This window comes from Balaenoptera acutorostrata, chromosome 1, assembly GCF_949987535.1.
Source record: "Balaenoptera acutorostrata chromosome 1, mBalAcu1.1, whole genome shotgun sequence".
Taxonomy (NCBI): domain Eukaryota; kingdom Metazoa; phylum Chordata; class Mammalia; order Artiodactyla; family Balaenopteridae; genus Balaenoptera; species Balaenoptera acutorostrata.
The window spans coordinates 53,682,813-53,705,366 of record NC_080064.1 but is presented as its reverse complement, the minus strand read 5'-3'; the positions used below and the strand labels follow the sequence as shown (position 1 = coordinate 53,705,366).

At 41.2% G+C, this 22,554-nt stretch overlaps 1 long non-coding RNA gene across 1 annotated transcript in view; it reads right to left on the bottom strand.

The window, feature by feature from the left end:
• Nucleotides 1-21,322, bottom strand: part of LOC103010798 (uncharacterized) — a 48,341-nt gene extending 27,019 nt beyond the window's left edge. Inside the window, exons 1-4 of the long non-coding RNA XR_009005536.1 lie at nucleotides 21,237-21,322; nucleotides 8,798-11,879; nucleotides 7,658-7,750; nucleotides 4,464-5,584 (exon numbers count right to left, since the gene is read on the bottom strand). This is a non-coding gene — a long non-coding RNA (uncharacterized LOC103010798). The remainder of the gene's footprint in view (nucleotides 1-4,463; nucleotides 5,585-7,657; nucleotides 7,751-8,797; nucleotides 11,880-21,236) is intronic.
• Nucleotides 21,323-22,554: the final 1,232 nt, after the last annotated feature.

Sequence of the window (22,554 nt, the reverse complement as noted above, 5' to 3'; positions counted from 1 at the left end):
CTAGGTCCAAGATGGTGGACATGTCAACTTCCACTAGACCTTGAACATCAGTATACGCTCATTGTAATACATCAGCTGCTAAATGACACAACTAAAGGTACCATGACTATCCCGAGGCCAACCATAGTAGGCCAAAAAGTGGGTGGTGACCCAATTCCTGGAAATCTCCACCCCTTCTCCAAAACAGTTGGAATAATTGTCCCACTCATTAGCCTATGAAGGTACCCAGCCCATAAAAACTAACCACCCCACCTTTCGGGGCCTCTCGCTTTCTGAGATGGCCCACACTCTGTCTGTGGAGCGTGTTTCTCCCAAGGCTGCTCTCACCCTCTGAGACCAACCGCATTCTGTCTATGGAATGTGTATATCTCTAAATAAACCTGCTTTCACTTTACTATGGCCCGCCCTTGAATTCTTTCCTGCCTGAAGCCAAGGATTCATCCTTGGCAGCCCGCGTCCCAGGGACTCGCCTGAGAGCTGCAGCGTGACCATCTTCTCTTGCCCCACTTTTTCCTGGAACAAAAGGTTCTTCCTGGTCTTTGGGGCCTTAAAAATAATCAGCCTAAATTAATCCTCATGCCCAAAAGACACATTTTGGGGTGGTACATTTTGCTCCCCTATACTATTCATAAAATTTTCTATCTTTATATTTATGCTGATTAGAAACTTAAAACAATCAAATGTCTAGCGGTAGGGGAAAGATTTAACAAATTATGGTGCATTTTTGAGGAATTATGCAGCAATTGAAATGATGGTTATAAAGCCTTTTAAAGAAAAGATACCATTTATTAAGGGACATATGTAGAAAATAAAATTCACTGTGCTCTAAAATTATACAAGGTATATAAGGCAAATCATTTTTTTTAAACTTAATGTTCTAATAACAGCTGTGACGTTTCAGTGGTAAATTAGGGGTTATTCCCCCTTCCCTTTGTTACCCCTAAAACTGGGTTTGCCTCTTGGTGGATTTCGAGCAAAAAGACACAACGAAACAGAGATCAAGAGAAGGAAGGATATGTTACTTCCAGCAAATAAGGAGAACACCATGGATCTTTCCCAAAGCAGTGTCTCCAGGAAAAGCAAAATTCGGGAAGTTTTAAGTAAGGGTACACGCATATTCATAAAGGGGATTGGACAGAGGAGAATTCAGCATAGAATTGGGGCAAAGGTTGACAGAGTCCCAGGCTTTAGTTGATTGAAGTTACAAAGGTCAGGAAAGGTCAACATCATCATCCTTTAGGTTCCTATGGATCTAGTGGTTGACCTCTGGAGGGGGATTAAAATTCCGCAACAAAGCTCAAGAAAGTGCTTCAGGCTAATCTTTACCATTGAAACAGAACTGGGAGTCTTTACAACTAATTGTTGTCTTTGCTATTGTTACTTTTCTTGCCTGGTAATAGTATTTTGTTTTGTTCCTTTAAGATCATTGTTACTGAGACCTGTTCAAGGGCAAGAATTGTGGCCAGGCTTAGACCACAAAATGGCTTAAGGCCTTAAAATGGCTTCTCTTATGTCAGAAAGATTTACCGGGTTTTTTTCCTCTGAGGACCCCCTACCCTATCTGTTTCCATTTCTTCAGATAAACCTTCTGAGCCTCCTCTATCCCCTTTCTACAGGTTCCCAGAGCACACAGTATTTCCCTTTATATAATTCGTAATTCCTTTTTTAATGCCTGGCTTTCCCACTAAGACCATAAACTCTATGAGGTCAAGGAGTGTCTCTTAGAGTAAAGAAGATGTTCAGACCCTTGGTATTCAGTTTGCATCTTCTGTTGTTGCAATGAAAAGAAAGATGGACATGACGGTCTCTAACAGGCTGGCCTTTGCTGCCTGCCTGGGGCGATTACCACATAAAAAGTTTAAACATCTGCATACTCCCAAAGAAAAACTAACAATTAAACAGAAAGTCAAAATTGCAGATTTTTATAAGATCTCTAAGCCCCAGCTATACCGAAGGGACAGGAATTCTCTGCATGAGTCCAGTCCTCTCTTCTCTGGGTTTTTCCAGGCTGCCCTATCTACCTGAAAGCCCTTCTTCCTGTCTTGCCCCAGCTAACTCTTAGGACCCTTCATGGTTTAGTGTGGATATCACGTCCTTTAAGTCTTCTTTGACTCCCCAGACTGTGCAAATTTGCGGGGAACAATTAATTTCTGAGAATGGATGCAAACCATTCAATGATGCTCAGACCCACAGGTACCTTCTAACTCTCTTCATAAGCTGCCTGTAAAGACAAGGCCACCTTGTGTGTGGGGATTTAGTCCCTAGGGTGTTCATATTTCTTTAAAACTCTGGAGGTATTTGGGAATGTAAAATGGTACACCTGCTACGTAAAACAGTACCAAGCTTCCTGAAGAAAAATTTTAATACAATTGCTATATCATCCAGCAATCTCACTTTTAGGTAGATAACCAAAAAAATTCATAGCAGTATCTCTAAGAGATATTTACACAATAATATTCATTGCAACGTTATTCACAATAGCCACAAGATATAAAAAACACAAATGTCTGTGACAGAGGATTAAAGGTTATGTGATATATACATTCAATGGAATATTATGAGGCCTTGAAAAGGGAAATCCTGTCATATGCTTCAATCCGGATGAACTTCAAGGTTACTATACTAAGTGAAGTAAGCCAGTTACAGAAGGGTATATACTGATGATGTCACTCATATGAGGGATCTAAAGTAGTCCATTCATAGTGACAGGAAGTACAAAGGTAGAGGGGGAGAGGGAATTAATGGCCATTGAGTTTCAGTTTTGCAAGATGAAAAGTTCTAGAGATCGATTGGGAAACAGTATGAATATACTTAACACTACCAAACTGTACACTTTAAAACATTTAAGATGGTAAATTTAATGTTATGCAATTTCAACTGCAATTAAAAATAAAATAAAATAACATTTTAAACCCTGGAGGCAATTTGCTAAAATACAAAAAGTGTAAGTTTGAAAAATATATATAGGTACTTCCCTCGTGGCACAGATGTTAAAACTCCATGATCTCTGACACAGACCTACTAGAGAATGGACTTGAGGATATGGGGAGGGGGTGGGGTGAGATGTGACAGGGTAAGAGAGTGTCATGGACATATATACACTACCAAATGTAAAATAGATAGCTAGTGGGAAGCAGCCGCATAGCACAGGGAGATCAGCTCGGTGCTTTGTGACCACCTAGAGGGGTGGGATGGGGAGGGTGGGAGGGAGGGAGATGCAGGAGGGAAGAGAAATGGGAACATATTGTATATGTATAACAGATTCACTTTGTTATAAAGCAGATGCTAACACACTATTGTAAGGCAATTATACTTCAATAAAGATGTTTGGAAAAAAAAAAAAAAAAAAACTCCATGATCTCAATGCAGGGGGCCCATGTTCAATCCCTGGTCAGGGAACTGGATCCCACATGGATGCTGCAACTAATAGTCAGCACACCACAACTAAGGAGCCAGTGAGCCACAACTAAGGAGCCCACCTGCTTGTTGCAAGTAAGACCTGGCACAACCAAATAAATAAATAAATAATTTTTAAAAAAAGAATAGATATTTAGATGACCATTGGGAATTTCACATTATTCATATTACTACCTACTTCTGTAACTGTGAGGAATTAGATAATCTGCCTGATTTTTCATTTTGTCATCTATAAAATGGGGGATAATAGCAAGAAGATTTTAGTGATGATAAAGGAGACTATGTGTGTATGAGAAGCACCCTGGTGTCTAACACACAACAGAGGTTCAGCTGTCGTCACTCTTCCCCTCCCTGGTCCTCACCAGGCTGCCCACGTGCTCAGCTGACTCCAAAGAAGAAACAACCCAAATGTCCAATAATGGCAGATTGGTTTCACAAATAATATGACATACAATAACATTAAAGTCATGCTTTTTATTTTACAAGCCCAGTAAAAGAATTTATGGATGGAGAAAGGAATATTCTCCTTATAACACATCTACAACAATGGAGGCATTTGTGTGTGTGTGTGTGTGTATATATATATAGTGTGTGTGTGTATATATACACGTATATGTATATATATACATATGTACACACATATATATGTGTGTATATATATATATATATTTTTAAGAAGAGCAGTGTGTGTGTGTGTATATACACATATATGTACATATAGATACATATATATATATATTTTTAAGAATAGCATTGTTGTATTTAAACGAACAACCTTCTAGGTAATAAGTGTAACCATCACTAAGAGTCTACACATACTCACTGCGTACAAAAACAGAGAAATTGAGGGACCTGCAGTTTCCCTGAATGGCTCAAGCTTGTGGAAATGGAGAGGAGCTTGGTGGTGGGCGACTTGGACCTGGCAGAGGCAGACTTCTCCCCAAGATGGCACAACTAGCAATTATTTGGGTGGTTCTTCATTTTCACAATACTAGAACCACTCTGAACAAACTGGCAATACTCAGCAGAATTAAACATAAGCTTACTTTAGGAGCCAACAGAGGGACCCTCACCCAGGTCCTTAAAGGGACAGGGGTGAGAATGGTCATCAGCAGCATTGTTTGTAGTGGTGGGAAGTTGGAGGCAGCTTGGTGTTCATCACTAGAGAAAATGATAAATAAAATATGGTGGGTGCATACAGTGAAATTCAAGTTAGAAACAATGAATTCTACGTGCATGACAACCAGCACAGATCTTTTAATAAAGGATGTCGAGTATAAATTGTAGAAAATAAATGAGGTCTAAAACATAAGTCTCTGCACATAAACTAAGGACACAATCATCCACAAATTGATATATTTTAGAAGGAACACATATATCTAAAGACTTACACGGCACACATTAGAGTGGGTGAATACTGGGGGATGGGAAGTACAAGTGAGGACAGAGGATAAAAGGGAAAATGGAGACCCATCTTGTGTACACTTGATGATAAAGTAGCAGAGACTAAAGGATACTATCAACTGTTTACTTTTTACAGTAGAGATTCTTACTTCTCCCCCAGCCTTGGAAAAACCAACTTAATTACTATCCCGAAGTAAATCCCAAGGACAGGAAGGCTTGAGTTTGTGTGGCTATGTCAGTGTAAGCATCCCTGTTGCAGGATGCTACAGGCTTATCTCTCAAACTGGTCAGTGAAAATAAATGTGTGAGAAGACTCTTGTGGCTTGACCTCCTCCAATCCTTCACCTCTCATATCTAGGCAGGAATGGGTTATTAGTCGAGGGGACAGCACTAGCTTGGGGGCTGAGGTGGGTTCATGACCACTGTATTAAGTTTTCTAGGGCTGCCGTAACAAAGTACCACAAACTCGGTGGCTTAAACCAAAAAGATATTTTCTCACAACTTTGCAAGGTAGAAGTCTGATATCAAGGTATAGGTAGGATCATGATCCGTCCAAAGGATCTAGGGAAGAATCCTTCCTCGTCTCCTCTAGCTTCTGGTGGTTGCCAGGAATACATGGTCTTTCTTGGCATGTAGATTCATCACTCCAACCTCTGTCTTGTCTTCACGAGGCCTCCCCACTGTGTGTGTGCCTATGTCTTCTGTTTTCTTTTCTTATAAAGACACCAGTCATTGGATTAGAGGCCATTTCATCAAAGACAAACTACATTACATGGAGGAAAGTGAAATGCACATTACTAAGTGAAAGAAGCTAATCTGAAAAAGCTACATGCTGTATGATTCCAACTATATGACATTCTGGAAAAGGCAAATCTGTGGAGACAGTAAAAAGATCAGTCCTTCACAGGGACTGTGGGGAGAGGAATGAATAGGCAGAGCACAGGAGATTTTTAGGACAGTGAAACGATTCTGTATGGTAAAATGGTGGATACGTGTCACACATTTGTCAAAGAAGAGTGAGCCCTAGTGTAAACTATAGACTTTGGGTGATAAGATGTATCATGCAAGTTCACTGATTGTAACAAATGTGACTCTGGTGTGGGATGATGATGAGGGAAACTGTGCTTGTGTAAGTGCTTGGAGTATGTGGGAATTCTCTGTACTTTTCACTCAATTTGCTGTAAACCTAAGCTGTTCTAAAAAATTAACTTTATTGATTTTTTAAGAATCAGCATAAGACTACTTACTGCAATGCTGAAGCCTAAAAAGTGGAACTTTAGAGACTACAGTGAATCCCCTACATACGAAGCTTCAAGTTGCGAACTTTCAAAGATATGAACGTGCATTCACATGTCCAATCACAGAAGTTAGTTCAGGTGTCTGGTGTACATTGTCACGTGCCTGCATCCTCTACAAGTGGTTGTACTTTTGTGTACTTTTCTGTACAGTACTGTGTAGAGTACAGTAGCACAGTATCTTTATTTCAAGCTAGATCTGCAAGAGGACTTCATTGAACTCCTTGCTGTTCAACACAAGGGGCTTACAAATGAAGACCTGATGGAACTGGAGGCCCAGAGAAAGGATGAAGAGAGACAAGAGGAAGAAGAAGTAACCGAAGAACCATAGAGATTCATGACACAAGAAATGGCAAGGGGATTTTCTTTCTTTGAGGAGGCACTGTTAGTTTTTGAGGCACAGGACCCAAACAGAATGGTACACAAAGGTTGCAGCAGCCATTCAGAATGCAATCCAGTGCTACTGTGTCATCCATGATGAGAAAAAACAGAGCTACTACTCATACATCATGGGATCATTTTTTCAAGTGGGTAGATAGAATCAAATCCAGCAAGGAACCAGACCTGTGCCATCAATGTCAGGCATGAGTGAAATTGTAGCTTGCCCTCCATCTACTATTGCTGATGATCCTTCAGCTCTACCATCTCCGAACTCCTCTCCTTCCTCCAGTCAGTAACTCTTCTTGCCTGTTCACTCGATGCCAGCCCCTGTATGCCAGCTGTTGTACTGTACTACTGTACATTTCCAGGTACTGTACTGTAAGATCAAAAATGTTTTCTTTATTTTTTGTGTTTGTTTGTTTTATATGTATTATTTGTGTGAAAAGTATTGTAAACCTATTATGGTACAGTACTATATAACTGATTGTGTTTGTTGGGTACCTAGGCTAACTTGGTTGGACTTGAGAACAAATTAGACTTACCAACACACTCTCAGAATGGAACTCGTTCATATGTAGGAGGCTTACTGTATTACAAAAAGACTGTAATGTAAGACTCATAGGAGCAGCTAACACAACATTAATGTCAGGGCAAAGGAAAGATGTATACTTACAATCAAGAAGTTGTTACAGTCAAAAATTACAATCAAAAATTTCTCATTACATAAAAACTGAACCAGGAAAAATTAAGAGAGCATAAAATTAAAAGATAAAGATTTCTATGATTGGCATTTGAATACTAAAAGACACAGCTATTTAAATTCTACAATGACTCATCAGCCAAAAATAAGGGAAATTTGAAAATATTGGATATCAATCATAATAACTAGTTGTGGTAAAAGTGATGAATTGAGGGAAATTTACTGGCTTAAAATATTAGAAAAGTAGAATAGGTGAAAATTGAGTTAAATTGCGAGAGAAACAAACAAAAAAAATGGACCCAGAAAGTTGAAAACATTGAACCTCTGGGTGGCAATGACCTAGCTAGAAAAAAAGGTACAAATAAATAACACTATGAACAGAAAGGAGATACAACCACAGATAAACAAAACAGGAATATTATCAAACTTTCACAATTAAAATTGAAAATTAGAGACACACCATTTATCTTAGTAGTATCCAGATTCTTCTAGAGAACAGCAAAAAGGGAGTATTTCAATATGCTCCAGGAGGCTATAAAACTTCAATAACAAACTAGAAGACAATGAAAAACATAATTATTATCCTCAAACTCATAAATATATATAGATGCAAAAACCTTAAAGAAAATAGCAGCAAATCAAATTCAGCAGTTATTTAAAGGATACAACAAGACCAAGTTGGTTTATTCAAGAGTATAAGGGGATTCACTATGGAAAATAAGGGGGTTGCTCAAAAAATTAACTATAGAATTGTCATATGTTCCAGCAATTCCACTTCTGGGTATATACCCCAAAGAACTGAAAACAGGGACTAAGTTATTTATTTGTACACCCATGTTCACAGCAGCATCACAGTAGCCAAAAGCTGGAAGCAACCCAAGTGTCCTTCACAGGATGAATGGATAAGCAAAACGTGGTATATATGTACAAACCATTATTCACCCTTAAAAAGGAAAGAAAATATGACATATGCTGCCACATGGATGAACCTTGAAGGCATTATGCTAAGTGAAATAAGCCAGTCACAAAAGGACCAGTAGTGTGTGAGTCCACTTATATGACATACCTAAAATAGTCAACTTCTAGAGAAAGAAAGTAGAATGATATTTCCAGGGGCTGGGGGGAGGAGGGGAATAGGGAGATAGTGTTTAATGGGTAGAGTTTAGGTTTGGAAAGATGAAAAACTTGTGAGATGGGTGGTGGTGAGGGTTGCATGACAATGTGAATGTATTTACTGCCTCTGAACTGTACACTTAAAAATAGTTGTGGTAAATTTTGTGTTATGTACACTTTACCACATTAAAAATGCAAGAAGAGCTTAAAAGCAAACAATTTATAAACATAATTAACTACATTAACAACATAAAAACCCACAGTGGTTATTAAAAAGCCTTAACTTTAGCATTCATTTATGATAAAAATAACTCAAATTATGAGTGACAGGAAGTGAAGAATCAATGTACATGAAAGATCTGAAGTAAGAGAAAATGTCAAAAGAGAAAGCATAAAAATGACTACGAATAAAAAATTGATCAATATTAGTTACACACATGTTTTATTCCTCTTAGTGCAACAAACTATTTAATAACTAGGGTTGTACCTGAAGCTATCAAGGTGACTATGATGAAGCAACCAAACAAGTCCACCAGATATGACCTTCAACAGGGCTTCAATACTTTAATGGCTTGGGGAATGAGGTGCTGTTCTGGTTTAGCAGATGGAGAGAATTGTTTGCCCCTTACTTAGATCCTGGCTTCAATAAATCAACTGTAGAAGAGCAGTAAATTTTGAATATGTACAGAGTATTAAATATTAGGGAATATGAAATTTATTAGCTGGGACAATAATATTGTGATTATATAAGAAAACACCCTTCTGTTTTAAGAGAGAGATACTGACATTTTAAGGATGAAACAGAATGATGTCTTGTATTTACTTTAAAATATTTCAGCAAAAATAAAAAATAAAAATAGATAAGGCAAATGAAGAAGAAGCTTGTTCATGAATCTAGGTGATGGCTGTGAGAGTTTATTCTTTTGTGTGTTTGAAAGTGCTCCTAATATTCAAAAAACTGAAAAGTCATTAAGGAAAACCACTGACCTCTCCCAACCGAAACACAGGTTGTTACTGAACCAAACTTGTGTTTGCTCACCCAATGCACAGGAAAGTCAATCTACTGACACAGGGTTGTGGTGAAGGAAAGTTCAGCATTTATTTGCAGGGTACCGAGCAGGGAGAATGGGCACCTAATGCTTAAAGGACCTGAACTCCCCGACGGCTTTCAGGCAAGCGTTTTTAAAGACTAAAATTAAGGGTAAGGGTCTGAAGCATGAGATTAGCTCATGGATTCTTCTGATTGGATGGGTGTTAAGCAATAAAGTGATATCTGGCATGCTGGTCATCACTCGTCTGGCTCCAACTTCTCTGAGTCTCCTTGGCTGTGGTCAGCAGGTTTCATCACAGGGTCCTGGTTTCTGTAAGACAACTCAAGGATATGTTGCATCAGATTGTTATCTATATCCCTTGAGGAGGAACTAGGAGTCCTGTGACTCTGTTTTATGGCTGAACTTTTCTTGCTTGGTTGCTTTTCCTTTGTTTCTGGATTTCCTCATTTCTGTAATCATTAACTGCTTGAGTCTGCTCTTTGGAACTCTGACAAGGCCTCAAAAACTCTAGCTTTTTCTACAAAAAAGAAGTGGGGACAAGAGGGAATTGTATGAAGGAGGGCACTGCAGGGTCAAGCTCCGTTTCAGTTCCCTCTTCTCTTCGATACTCCTCAATCCTAAGGGGAATGGGGCGACGACCGTTCTGGCTACTTCCTGCTGAACAGGGGCGATGTCAATTCTTCAGGATTAGAGGAGAGAAAGTCTTGGACCTTCTTTTCTAAGAATTCTCAAGTCCCAGGCCTAGCATCAGTATTTTGCATTATGAAACATTATCTCCCTCTTTGATCACTTTGTCATAGTATCTGGAGAAATATGTGAAAATTAATGAACACATTACAAAGAGGGTGATGATCAGATGGAGCCTTGTAACAGTACTCAGAAGAGTCCCCCTATTCCAGATCGCTATCACAAAAATAAGTCCTGGTACGTGTCCTCTTTATAAACATCCTATAACCAGGTAGCCTTTTCAATTATTCTGTTTACTTGGGTTTCAACTTCTCCAGAGGTATTGACATATGTGCAGCATGTGGGATGAGCCACTGCACATAATCTTTGTTTTGCCAATAAGAAGTCAAGGGCTATTCTATTATCCAGGACCACTCGAGCCAATGAGTTCAAAGATGTTTGTTGGGCTGCAATACTTTTAGCTGTGTCCTCAGCAATTTGTCCAATTGCGGCAGATACATTATGAATCATATCTCTATTGACATAAACTCTGGCAGTTGGTGTGAGTTTGGCAAAAATACTTTGTCCTATATTGTCCCCCTACCCTGCCAATATCTCTCTTTTAAGACGGGTGTTTGATTTAGAGAGAGAAGTCATGCTCTCCAGACTATGCACAGAAAAAGGGATCCTAAAATATCCCAATAAGCATGACCCTTCCATTTGCCAGCTGTCTAAGCAGCGATGTGCCCATCCTTGTGTTGGTGAGTCACTCCCTATGCCACAGACAAAGATATATCCTGGAGGGGAGCAAGTTATACCTCCCAGGGTCACGTCATTGATTCTTTCATTTTTGGGGAGTTCAGAGATTATGTTTTCAAGCCAGGGGTGAGAGCCACTGCAAGCCTTCCATAGTCCATTTACATGATATCCAACTTGTCTGGCTATCTGGCATAAATTCGTGTCATTTTTAGCCCTTACACATTTGTCAAGTGTACATTTCAGGGGATTTTGGGCATCACATTTCTCCAGGAGAAATTTGAGGGACCGCGGGGGACCGGTAGTAACGTTTCCTCCAATGGAAATTACTTCAGACAGGTTGAAGCAAGGGATTGGGATATTCTGAGGTCTCTTGGTTATCTGAACTTGGAATGTGAAGCTTGAAGGAGGAAGATTATAGAAGGTTAAGGGGTCTGGCACAGTATCAAAATCAGTTATAGGGACCACCGATGGGATATACTGTTCACGAATAGTTTGAGATTTCAAATGACATATCCAACAATTACTTAAATTCCCACCTCTTGGTATACTCTGAGACAACCTAATGAGAGAATTTTCCTTCCAGGAAGCAGCAGACACCAGTGGGATGAGACAGTAAAGAAAAGCAAGAAGCATTATTACAGTTGGGGCCAACAGCTCGTATGGGAAAATAGCACTGGCCCTAAACTTTGGTACAAACTCTATTATCACAAGGGTTAAATTAAAATAGAGCAAGGATGAAATATCTCCTATTGTCAATATCACAACAAATTACAGGTTTGATTGACTGCAATGTAATCACAGGTAAAATGATTACATGAATCAAGAAGCAAGCAAAGGGATCTAAGCAAATAATAAATCAGAAAAATGCTCCAGCCAATTACAAATGTTATTATGAATGGCCACAAGTCATTCACTACTTATCTAAGATACTTCCTTTAATTTTAACCGAAGCCCTGGTCCAGACTTGCAGGAAGGAGAACTGGCTTTCAGTCAGTGTTGTGGTTGTCTTTTCTGTAACTGCCAAGGACCGTGGACTTGTAGTTGGATCAGAAGCCAGCCTCAACCGTGTACAGCAGATCCACGGCTTGACTCCTGTCAATTTAACAGAAGAGCAAGTTACTAGCAGAACCTGGTAAGGCCCCACTCACTGCAGCTGGAGTTGGTTCTTTGGGTGTACATGGTTCCATGTTACGAGGAACACCCAGTCTCCAGGTCTAAAACACCGGAGGGGGACATCTGTGGGAAACATCATTTTTTTAGTAACAAATTTAGGAGTAGCATTGAAAACTAACGCCAGTGTTTGCACATATCTTACAGTGTCTACTTCTTTTACCTTTTGGTCAGATGTCTGGCCACCAAACTGCTCAGAATAGAGGAAGGGTCTCCCATAAAATATTTCATAAGGACAGAGCTGGAGTCTACTTCTAGGACCCAATCTAATTCTAAGCAGTGCAACCAACAACACTCTGTCCCAGGTTTAGTTTCTTGACAGATTTTAGGTATCATCCTTTTTAAGGTGTGGTTCTTGTCGATCAAGGCCTCCAAGATGCATGCAAATTCCATTTTATTGCACATGCTTCAGCTACCTCTTGAATCACATTAGCAATAAAGGCTCCTCCATTCTCACTCTGAATTGAGCTGGGTAGCCCAAAACTAGGAATTATCTCCTGGAGCAAGACCTTTACTACCTCTGGAGCTTTTTCAATCCAGCAAGGGAATGCTTCCACCCAGCCTGTAAAGGTGTCTGCCATCATCAGTACATAGTGAAAGTTTCCTTTAACTTTGGGCATGACTGTAAAGCCTACTTGCCAAACTTCTCTCAGGCCCTCCCCTCTAGCTTGGACTCCATGCAGGGTGGGGCCCCAGTCTTGGAATTATTTTTAGCCCAAATCATACATTTTCATAATACTCTTTGTATTGTCCTTTGCATATTTGGTCTTTAATGTACTCCTGTATACACTGGATACCCATAATTGGTGCTCAGGTATATTGAACCAATTGCTTCCTCCATTAGATATTCAGGAATTCAAAATGCTCCTTGGTCATTTACCATCTGTTCCTAGATGGGTAAGATCAAATCCACATTTTCGTGACCTTCTGAGGTTCTCCGGTGAGTATGTCAGGCTAAATTGGGTCAGGTGTATACTTAGGAACAGAGCTATAACCGAAGGTGTTTTGCTCCTGGCTGTCCTGGGCAATGCACCACTGCCACCTCCTTTGGCTTGAGCACTGTGTCTAGCAGTTTCAAAACTTCTTGGGCGCATGTTTGATTTCTTTTCCCTCAGAAGTGAGCAATCTCTCTTTCCAAATTGCCCCATGTGCATTCACAACTGAAAAGGCATATTTCGAGTTAGTATAGATGTTAACTATCATACATTCACTGAGATGTAAAGGTCAAGTAAGGGCAATAATTTTAGCCTTTTGGGCCAAGGTACCTGATGACAAAGTTTCTGCTCCTAGGATCTCCTGCAGGGTTACCGCTGAGTATCTGGTCTTTTAGTGTTGGTGGTCCATGAAGCTACTTCCATCTGTGAACACCTCCAAGTCTGGATCTCCCAAGGGAACATTAATCAAGTCTGAGCAGCTGCTCAATGACCTGCATAAATCATACATAGGCCTGCAAGCATGGGTCACCCAAAGGGGTGGGGAGCAGTGTGGCTGGGTTCAAGGAAGACAGTCTTTGAATCACATTAGGATTATCAAGTAAAATGGCCTGATATCCTCCCAGGTGGCCTGAAGGGAGCCAATATCCATCCTTTTATTCCAATGGTGGCAGCACATAGTGGGACGTATGCACCCTGCTTGGCAATCCTAGAGTGAAATCCTCTGCCTCTTGCAACAAATCTCGAGTAGCAGCTATGACACTCAAATATGTTGACCATCCCTGGATTATAATGTCCAAAGTCTTTGACAAATAGGATACTGGGCATTTTGTGTTTCTTAGATTCTGGGTCAATACCTCCAGTCTCACTACTTGTCTTTCATGTTCAAAAAGATCAAACGGCTTTTTCAACTCTGGCAAACCCAAAACAGGGGCAGTCAGTAGTTTTTCCTTCATTGTTTGGAAGATCTTTGACATTCTCCCGTTCCCACTAAGGGCTTATTGTCAGCCCCTTTTAGGGCCTCATACGGTGGCTTACCTATTAACTTAAGTTGGGGATCCAAATGCAGCAGAATCCTGCCATTCCAGGAACCCACGCAACTGTCTTTGGGTGGTGGGCACCGTCACCCAGGCTACTGTCTGCCGGCAGTCCTGGAGCAAATTCCTCTGGCCTTTTGTCAGTTTGAATCCTAGATATTTCACAGGTGGTTGGGAAATTTGGGCTTGTTTCCCAGAGACTTTATAGCGTCATTTGGCCAGAGAGTTCAAAGTAGTCCCAGTGTTTTTACCCAAGTTCTTCATCTTGCTAGTTGTGAAGGTATCCACATATGTAAGCAGAGTTCCCTCTTGTAGCTGGAGCTCCATTACGTTTTTAGCTAGCACTTTCCTGAACAACATGGGCTGGGGGCGTAAGTCCTTGCAATTCTGTCCAGCAGTATTGTTGCTTGCTTTTGTTTCCTAGATCTTCCCATTCAAATGCAAACGATGCTTGGGATTTAGGACTCCAAGGAACACAGAAAAAGACGTCTGTTAAGCCTAGCACAGTGAACCAACAAAGGTCTCCAGGTAAGAGAGTGAGCAGAATATAGGGATTTGGGACTACAAGGTGAATATCTTCCACTATCTGATTTATGGCTCTTAGGTCCTGAATGAACCGTTAGTCCTCAGTGCCGGGCACATTAAAGGCAGGATGGGAGTTTTAGATGGTGACTGAGAGCCGCAAATAAGCTTGTATTTCAAAAAGGCGATTATCAAAGGTTGGATCCCTGTTTTGCTTGCTCCTTTAGGGGTATTGCCTTAAGCTCAGAGCCTGAGTGTCTGGCTTCAGTTTCACCTTTACTCGACAGCCCTCCTGGCTCTCCCTGGCCTCCAGTCAGCCCATGGTCCCAGGCTTCCCAGCTGCAAGATGTCTTCAGGAATGCTGGTGGTGACTCCTCCATCCCTTGACAGAAGAGGGCCGCCTGCAAGGCACAGGCTTGTTCCGGTGGTACCTCTATATCCAGTTGTCCAGGTGTGAAAGTCATTTTAGTATTGAATTTACTTAATAAATCTCACCCCAGCAATGGGACTGGGCACTCTGGCATGTACAAAAAGCTGTGTTTTAAGTTAGTAGCCTCAATCTGACAGTCTAGAGGTTGCACAAGCAGTTTTTGGAGAGGCTTTCTGGAGACTCCTCTAGCCATTGTGCTTTTTTGGGTTAACTAGTTAATCGAGTGTCCAAAGCAGAGCAAGTGGCTCCAGTATCAATCAGAAAGTCAGTTTGTTAGTTTCCCATGAAAGGGTTACCAGGGGCTCCTCTTGGGAAGTGGGAAGGAGCCTGTTTCCACAAGCAGACTCCCTGCCAGGCCTTCCTCACTCTGTCACTTTCCGTTACTACAGCATGAACAATGCTTTCTCCTCCTCTTCCAGTTTCTTTTTTTAGCTGGGGCAAATTTCCTTCTTGGCTTACGATAGGCACTGCTGGGGACCCACTTTAACATGTCCCTTTTTGGGGTCTCCTTTCTGGGGGTCACCCTTCACTCTCTTGGTTCCCTGGGATCTTACCCTCTGCTCAGATGACTTGTTCTCCCTTTCTCCTGTGAGTGTCACCGCCAAAAGGGACATCTGCTGCTTCATTTAACGGGTCTCTTTTTGGTCTGTATTTCCTCCCGACTGTGAAAAACTGAAAGCAATTTCTGCCAAATGAGATATGGGCAGGCCAAAAAGCCCTTCTATCTTCTGCAGCTGGGGCACTCTGAGCCATAAGGTCTGATTAACTAACGTGAAATTCTCTGGATTATCTGGATCCACATCTATATATTGGCAATATGCCCTATACATTCTCTCCAAAGACTCAGGGGTTCTCCTGTGGCAGTTGGCACACTCCTTGCACCTTATGAAACCTCCTGTGTTGGCTCTCCATTTTGGAGCCCTGCTAAGTTGCACTCCCTGCCATGCTCAATTCGAGCTTTATCTCCTAGGTCATTCTCAATCCCTTCCTGGATCTGTGGTGGGAATTGCATTTGCTGCTGGTGCTTGGATGGGTTTGTTAGGGGCAGAAGCATGCATTCTATCTGTCTCTTCTCTAGCCTTTTCTATCACCACCCTCCTCTCTTCCTCAGCCAACAGGGGAGTTAACAAACTATGAACATCAGCCCAATTTGGGCTGTGGGTGGCAAAGATGGAGAAGAATAGATTTTCCATCCTGGTAGTGTCTTCCCAATAGGTTGGTATCTTATTTTTCCAATTAAACAAGTCTGAGGTTGAAAAGGGAGAGTGTATCCACACAAAACCTGCTGGCTGATCTTGGGTATTTATTCCCCCAATGGGAATCTGCCTCAGTGGGAAATGCTTTACCTGAACAATAGTGGTTCCCTGGCCAAAATTGGTTTCCTGTCAGGTAACAAGAAGGACACCAGTGTGCTTTCCTCAGCTCCTGCCAGAGCAGGCGAGAGTGAGTTGGCTCCTGTGGGATATAGGACCCTGGCGATTGCTTCCACATTCTGCCCACCATACAGGGGCAGAGGTGGCAGAACTGTAAGAGCATTTATTTGTTGAATTAATCCCTCATTTCTTCATTCCGGAGAATCGGGTAAAGCTTTTCATATCTCCTTATTGGAGGAAATTTCTTTGTGTATCATAATTCTATGCATGTTACATTTTTCTCTGAATAAGTGCCACTTTGATACAATAGCGTAAAAAGCTATCCATAAGAAACGTCATCCCATTTTCCTCCCCTTTCACAGAATAGTTCTAGTTGAAAGATAGTTTTATAATCTAGAGAGCCATTAGGGGGCCAGTGTTCCCCAGATCCTAAAGAGTAATGAGACCAAGCAGTGTTACAATAGAACCCCATTTTTTTTTTCTTTTCAGAGGCGCACAACTAAAAGTTTCCCTATTCTGCTGAATATACCCTAATGGGCTACAAGTTGGAACAGAGCTCTGATTATCCATCTTTAGTTGTTCATAGCTGGTGCTGTCAAATATCAAGGAGGTCAGCCAGCAAACACGAGGCATCTCTCAGTGTTTCAGATTCCTTAGTCTAATGAAGAAAATCCCCAAAATCAATGCCCCACCACAGACAGAGTCAAGTGGCTAAAAGAAAAATTACCCTGGTGCCATCACACAGGAGCTCGGCTATTTAGCAGAGACATCTCAAGCAAGTGCCCTGTTTCCTTCACCACGAAATCTCTGAGGGTCATTGACACCCAGTTGGTGGCAGATGCTCAGGGCTGTCCCTGAGACAAAGGTGCTCAGGAAGCTGTTGGACAGAATCTTACAGCCACCTCCTGTCAGGGACCAATGTGCCACAGGTAAGACGCCCACTTGGGACAGTGGTCCCTTCATGGTCACCAAAATTGTTACAAACTCAACCTCAGGTTCTCTTGCAACAAAGTCAATCTATTGACACCAGGCTGTGGTGAAGGAAAAGTAAAGTGTTTATTTACAGGGCACCAAGCAAATAATTCAGGTCCTTTGAGCACTAGCTGCCTATTTTCCTTGATTGGTGCCCTGCAAATACATGCTGTACTTTCCTTCACTACAACCCAGTGTCAGTAGATTGACTGCTGTGTGTTAGGTGAGTGAACCCAAGTTCAGTTCAGTAGCAAGACTGCTCTATATGTCCTACAAATACTATTAAAGCAAAACACCAGTGAAAACTGAAAATAAGGGCAAAGTTGTACAGATAAATGCTGACAAAATTAAAGCACAAAGAAGGCAGTACTGACCAATAAAGCATAATTCAGGTCAAAAGTATGAAATGAAGCAAAGAAAAATTTTCAGTTATGATAATCCAAAAATATAAATATCTTTGGGGCTTCCCTGGTGGCGCAGTGGTTGAGAATCTGCCTGCTAATGCAGGGGACACGGGTTCGAGCCCTGGTCTGGGAAGATCCCACATGCCGTGGAGCAACTAGGCCCGTGAGCCACAACTACTGAGCCTGCGCGTCTGGAGCCTGTGCTCCGCAACAAGAGAGGCCGCGATAGTGAAGAGGCCCGTGCACCGCGATGAAGAGTGGCCCCTGCTTGCCACAACTAGAGAAAGCCCTCGCACAGAAACGAAGACCCAACACAGCCAAAAATAAATATAAGAATGAATAAATAAATAAATAAAAGATTACTATTAAAAAAAAATCTTTGTGCCTCAAACAACATGGTTAAGTTAAACCAAGGAAAGAAAAGACAAAAGGCTCAAATAAAAGTAGAAATTTAAAAGAAAACTGTAAACAATAAAATCAAAAGCCAAGTAAGACTTTTCCTTAAACAGAAAAAAATTACAATGTGCAAAGTTAAGCGTGGAAAAGGACCTAGTGTGAGGATTTTAAAAGATAAATTTGCAAATGTACGGTAATTAAGAAAACTCTAGATGAAATTAATGCTATCCTAGCAAAACTTTAAAATAATCAAATATTGATCCAAAAGTAAAAACAAACACAAAATCTTCATCAGATGAGTATAAAGAAAAATCAATAAAATGTTCAACATTTTAAAAAAGTTTCCATGTCCAGAACTTTCCATTTAATCATATAGAACAGATAATTTTCATTAAAGAGTTCTGAACTGCAAAAAAGGTAAAACAGGGAAGTACTTCACAAAAGAGAGAATAACAAATTCTAAACCATCACAAAAATCATTAATGTTTCTTATAGTAAAAGTTCATGTAAAATGATAAATTAAAATTTAAAAAAGAGGAAATTGGAAAGCAATGAATACTAAGCACGAAAAGTTGCCCAAGCCCAGATGTTGTGGCTATAATAGAAAAAATTAGGATCACTTTTCTCTATCTGGAGTGGGAATAGTTATAACTTTTTAGGAACTTGGAACACCTATTAAAATCAGAAATAATACATATACTCTCCGCTCAAGAATCTACACCAGGTGTAAAATCACCTGGACTTAACAATACACGAACAAAAGGTTTAGTACTGAGCTTTTTGTGACAAAAACTCAGAAAACAATACCCTTTAATAAGAGAAGGATTGAACCAAAGAAGCCCTATGCCCACTGAGGAGTCAGAGTTAGGTGGCTATTAGTGACTGTATCAATGACACTGGTTAGGAATGTCCTGGATATATCAGAGGAAAAAGAAGCTGCAGAAAATGCAGATAGTACAGTCCCATTTTTGTAAATAGACAAAAAACCATAGAAATGAGAATGGACAGTAAACAGATAAAAACATGCTCAGTTTTAGCAGTCAGGGGAATGCTAACAAAACTGGTTCCAGTGTTGGAGAAAGCTGATGATGGTCAGTTCTGGGCCAAATACCCCCCCCCTCCACCTTGAGAGGGGCAGCAGGAACTGTTAGACCTTTTGGGTAATTAAAACGTAAAAAGTATACAGTAATGTCAAACGCTGGGTGGTCACAGAGAACGGGGTGGGAATATGAACTGTTCTTTCTCTCGAGAAAAGGGAGTCCACAAAACCGCCAGCAAATTCAGAGAAACAAAACAAAACAAAAAAAGCACACTAAGAACAGGCTGCCTATTCTGAAAAGTTAATTCAGCATAGAGGAAATGCAAGTAGATAATAAATATATGAAATGATGGCAGTCACAAGCCAAGAAAATGCAAATCAAAACAAGCTGTTTTTCACCCCAGATTAAGAGGAAATTTGTTTAAGGTGGCCTAGCCTTGCAGGAAGGCCAGGTGAGTCCCGGAATTGGAGACTATGATACAAACCAAAGTTCAATTTATGATTCTCTCCACTTCTTGCACACAATCACACATGCATCATAAGTCAGTTAAGCCCTGGCTGGTGGGTCTTATCTATATCCGTGGCTCCTGTTCCAGTGATGTCTCTCCTTGGACCTTACCAAACAAATTCCGTACCCACATTAACACTCCTAAAATGTCACACTTAGACACTCACAGTCTAACATCGACTGTTTAAGAACAATCATCATGGAGGCGCCCATTGGCCACTGTGACTCCATTTCGAACTACTTAACACAGCCTAAAGTCGTACAAAATGAGTAGGAATCACACGATTAAAAGGCACACCAACACATTTACCACCCCGCCAACCCTCCCCACCCGCAACGCCTTGGGTGTGTGAATTGGTCAACATTTCTCACCCTTCCTGATTCCTGTCTCCAAATTTTGCCCTCCTGCCGTATATTGTTAGAGCAAGTTCCTTAGAACATAATGCAGCACTCATCACTGCACTGATTAAAAGCCCCTGGAGTCCTCCTGTGCTAAACCCTTTTTGATGGCCCCCCAAGCCTGACCTGAAACTTACCAAGTTTGCTCCAGCCTCGGTGTTTAAATCTTGTTTTCCACCCTGATTTAGGGATTCTGAACCCAGAGTTCAGGATAGAATTTCAGGGTGTCTAGCATCTTGGGCAGGAAAGAGACCACATTTGTTTTCATTCATATCTGAATGGAATTTAGCATGATACAGTTATCAAAACAATAATTTGAGATATAGAATATGTGAGCTTCTTAATCTATTATTTAACAAGATTGAGTGGTAGATCTAAACTATTTTTGAATTTTGACTTAGAGTGTAAAACTGTGTTCCATGATACCTGCAAAACTGTAACATGAAATGAAAATACCTGTGATTTCTAGTGGTGACAAAGTCATGGATTCTGCTAATAATATCAGACTACCAAAGCTCCAGGTTAAGGGTCCCCACCCTAGAATCATTCTTCATGTGTTCAGAAGGTCAATTCCCCTGATTTCACTGTAAAATATGTCTGTTCCCACACCCCTCTCCACTTCTCCAGTTACCAAGCCACTCAACTACCAAGTCTTAGCTGCTGCTAAAGAAAAAACCACAGGCCCCAAATGGAATCACTTATGCTAAAGCCCAGAACACCAAACCTAGACTTAATACTTGACTTACTTGCAGTTTCCAACTTCCCCAGAAATGCAATCTTAGCCAACCAGTTTGGAATTTTCTGACTGGCACCAAGGAGGTCATCTGTCATGTGGGTCCTCTCTATAGCCTGACCCCCAGAGGAAGAAGCAGTCTGCATGATAAAACTGCCATTGCCTTCCCCTAAAAGATGTTCTGACCTAAAAGTAATATTTTCTTTCTTTTTTTTTTATTAACTTTTATTGGTGTATGGTTGCTTTACAATGTTGTGTTAGCCTCCACTGCACAACAAAATGAATCAGCCATACGCATACAGATATCCCCTCCCTTTTGGACTTCCCACCCATCTAGGTTACCACAGTGCGTTAGGTAGAGTTCCCTGAGAAAGTAATCGTTTCTCTCCCTAATGACTCCCTTGCCCCACGCTTCTTCTTATTAAAAACCTTCTATTTTGTGTAATTGCTAGGAGCACACTTCTAGTTGCTAGAATGGATGCTGCCCAATTCGACTTTCAAATTGGTTGAATTTTGTTTTTTACCACTGCTCACCCACTGAGGGTCCTTGTCCTGGAAGGAGGATGAGTTCTCTGCAGAGCAGGACTTGGTCTCCCGTGCAGTTGTGCTCAGGGTCTAGAATTCAAGCAAAGCCCATGATACAGAATTCAAAATTTAAGGTTTGGTATGTAGAAAAGTACCCCATTTTGTACTCACACACCATACACACAAAAGATAGTTTTCTAGTTATGTGTTTGCTTACATTTATATGATTATAACAGTAAACATGTTATTCCTTTTGTTGTTTGAAAAAAGAATTCAATCAATTGTTCTAACAGTGAAGGAAATGCAGAAATACTCTGATGAAATAGGTTGCAGATAAAGTTCAAGACCTCACATCTAGGGAATGGAGGAGGAGGCCCCCTAAGCTCTAAAGCTCTCACTTATACCATTGCTTCCAAAAGACACTGTCAATTTCACCTCCTGACTCTGTTTTTAAAGTTAGTACCTAAGTCTTTCCTCATTTCCTCCTGGCCTTGATTTTCTTCTCATGGCACTACTATTTTAATGTCCCCAGTTTCAGGGTAAGGGATGCCTAGGAAGGTGCCTTTCTCACAGGCCAGTGAGGGACAGAGCAGGTTGTAAAGCTAGGGGGCCCCAGGACAGCACCCACCCCGTGCCCCATGCTTCTGCCAGCCTTACCTGGAGAGGGGCTCCAGCCTGAGATGCAGCCCTGAGCAAAGTGAGGAAGGAGGCTGGAGGACTGACCCAATCTTTTGCTGGCTCCTCCCTCCCCTTGCAGAGTTTGCAAATTCCTAGGCCCAATCCCTTTTCAATCTGCACCCCTTCGCTGCCTCTGCAAACATCTCATGCAGGCCTGAAGCCACTGCTGACTTCCAATCCAGTAACCTCCTGAGCTCCACCTCCAGCTCCGATTCTTGGGCGCCTCTGGCTGAGCGTGTCTGACGCCCACCCCACCACCACGACTCCAGGCTCTCGAGGCAATAAAGGCACCACTTATTGCCCTGTTATTCAGACATAACCCCAGGCATCAACCTTGATTTCTCTCCTTCCTTCAATCCCCACATTTAATCATTCCCAAGCCCTTGTGTTTGTCCACTTCTTTCTCTCTCCATGGCTCTGTAACCATGCTAGACTCTGTGCAGCCTTCCAGAACAGAACCCTCCCAACATGTCCTCTGCTTTAGTTCCTCTCTGAAGTACCTAGATAACAGTATTTGATGCGCTTTTCCCGAGCTGTTTTACAGATGCTAAACCCCCACCAAATGGAAGAAGTTAAAGTCCTGATGACCATGAACACATAGCCCCCTGGTACCTGAGGATTGATAAAGTGACACTGTCCTGTACCTCAC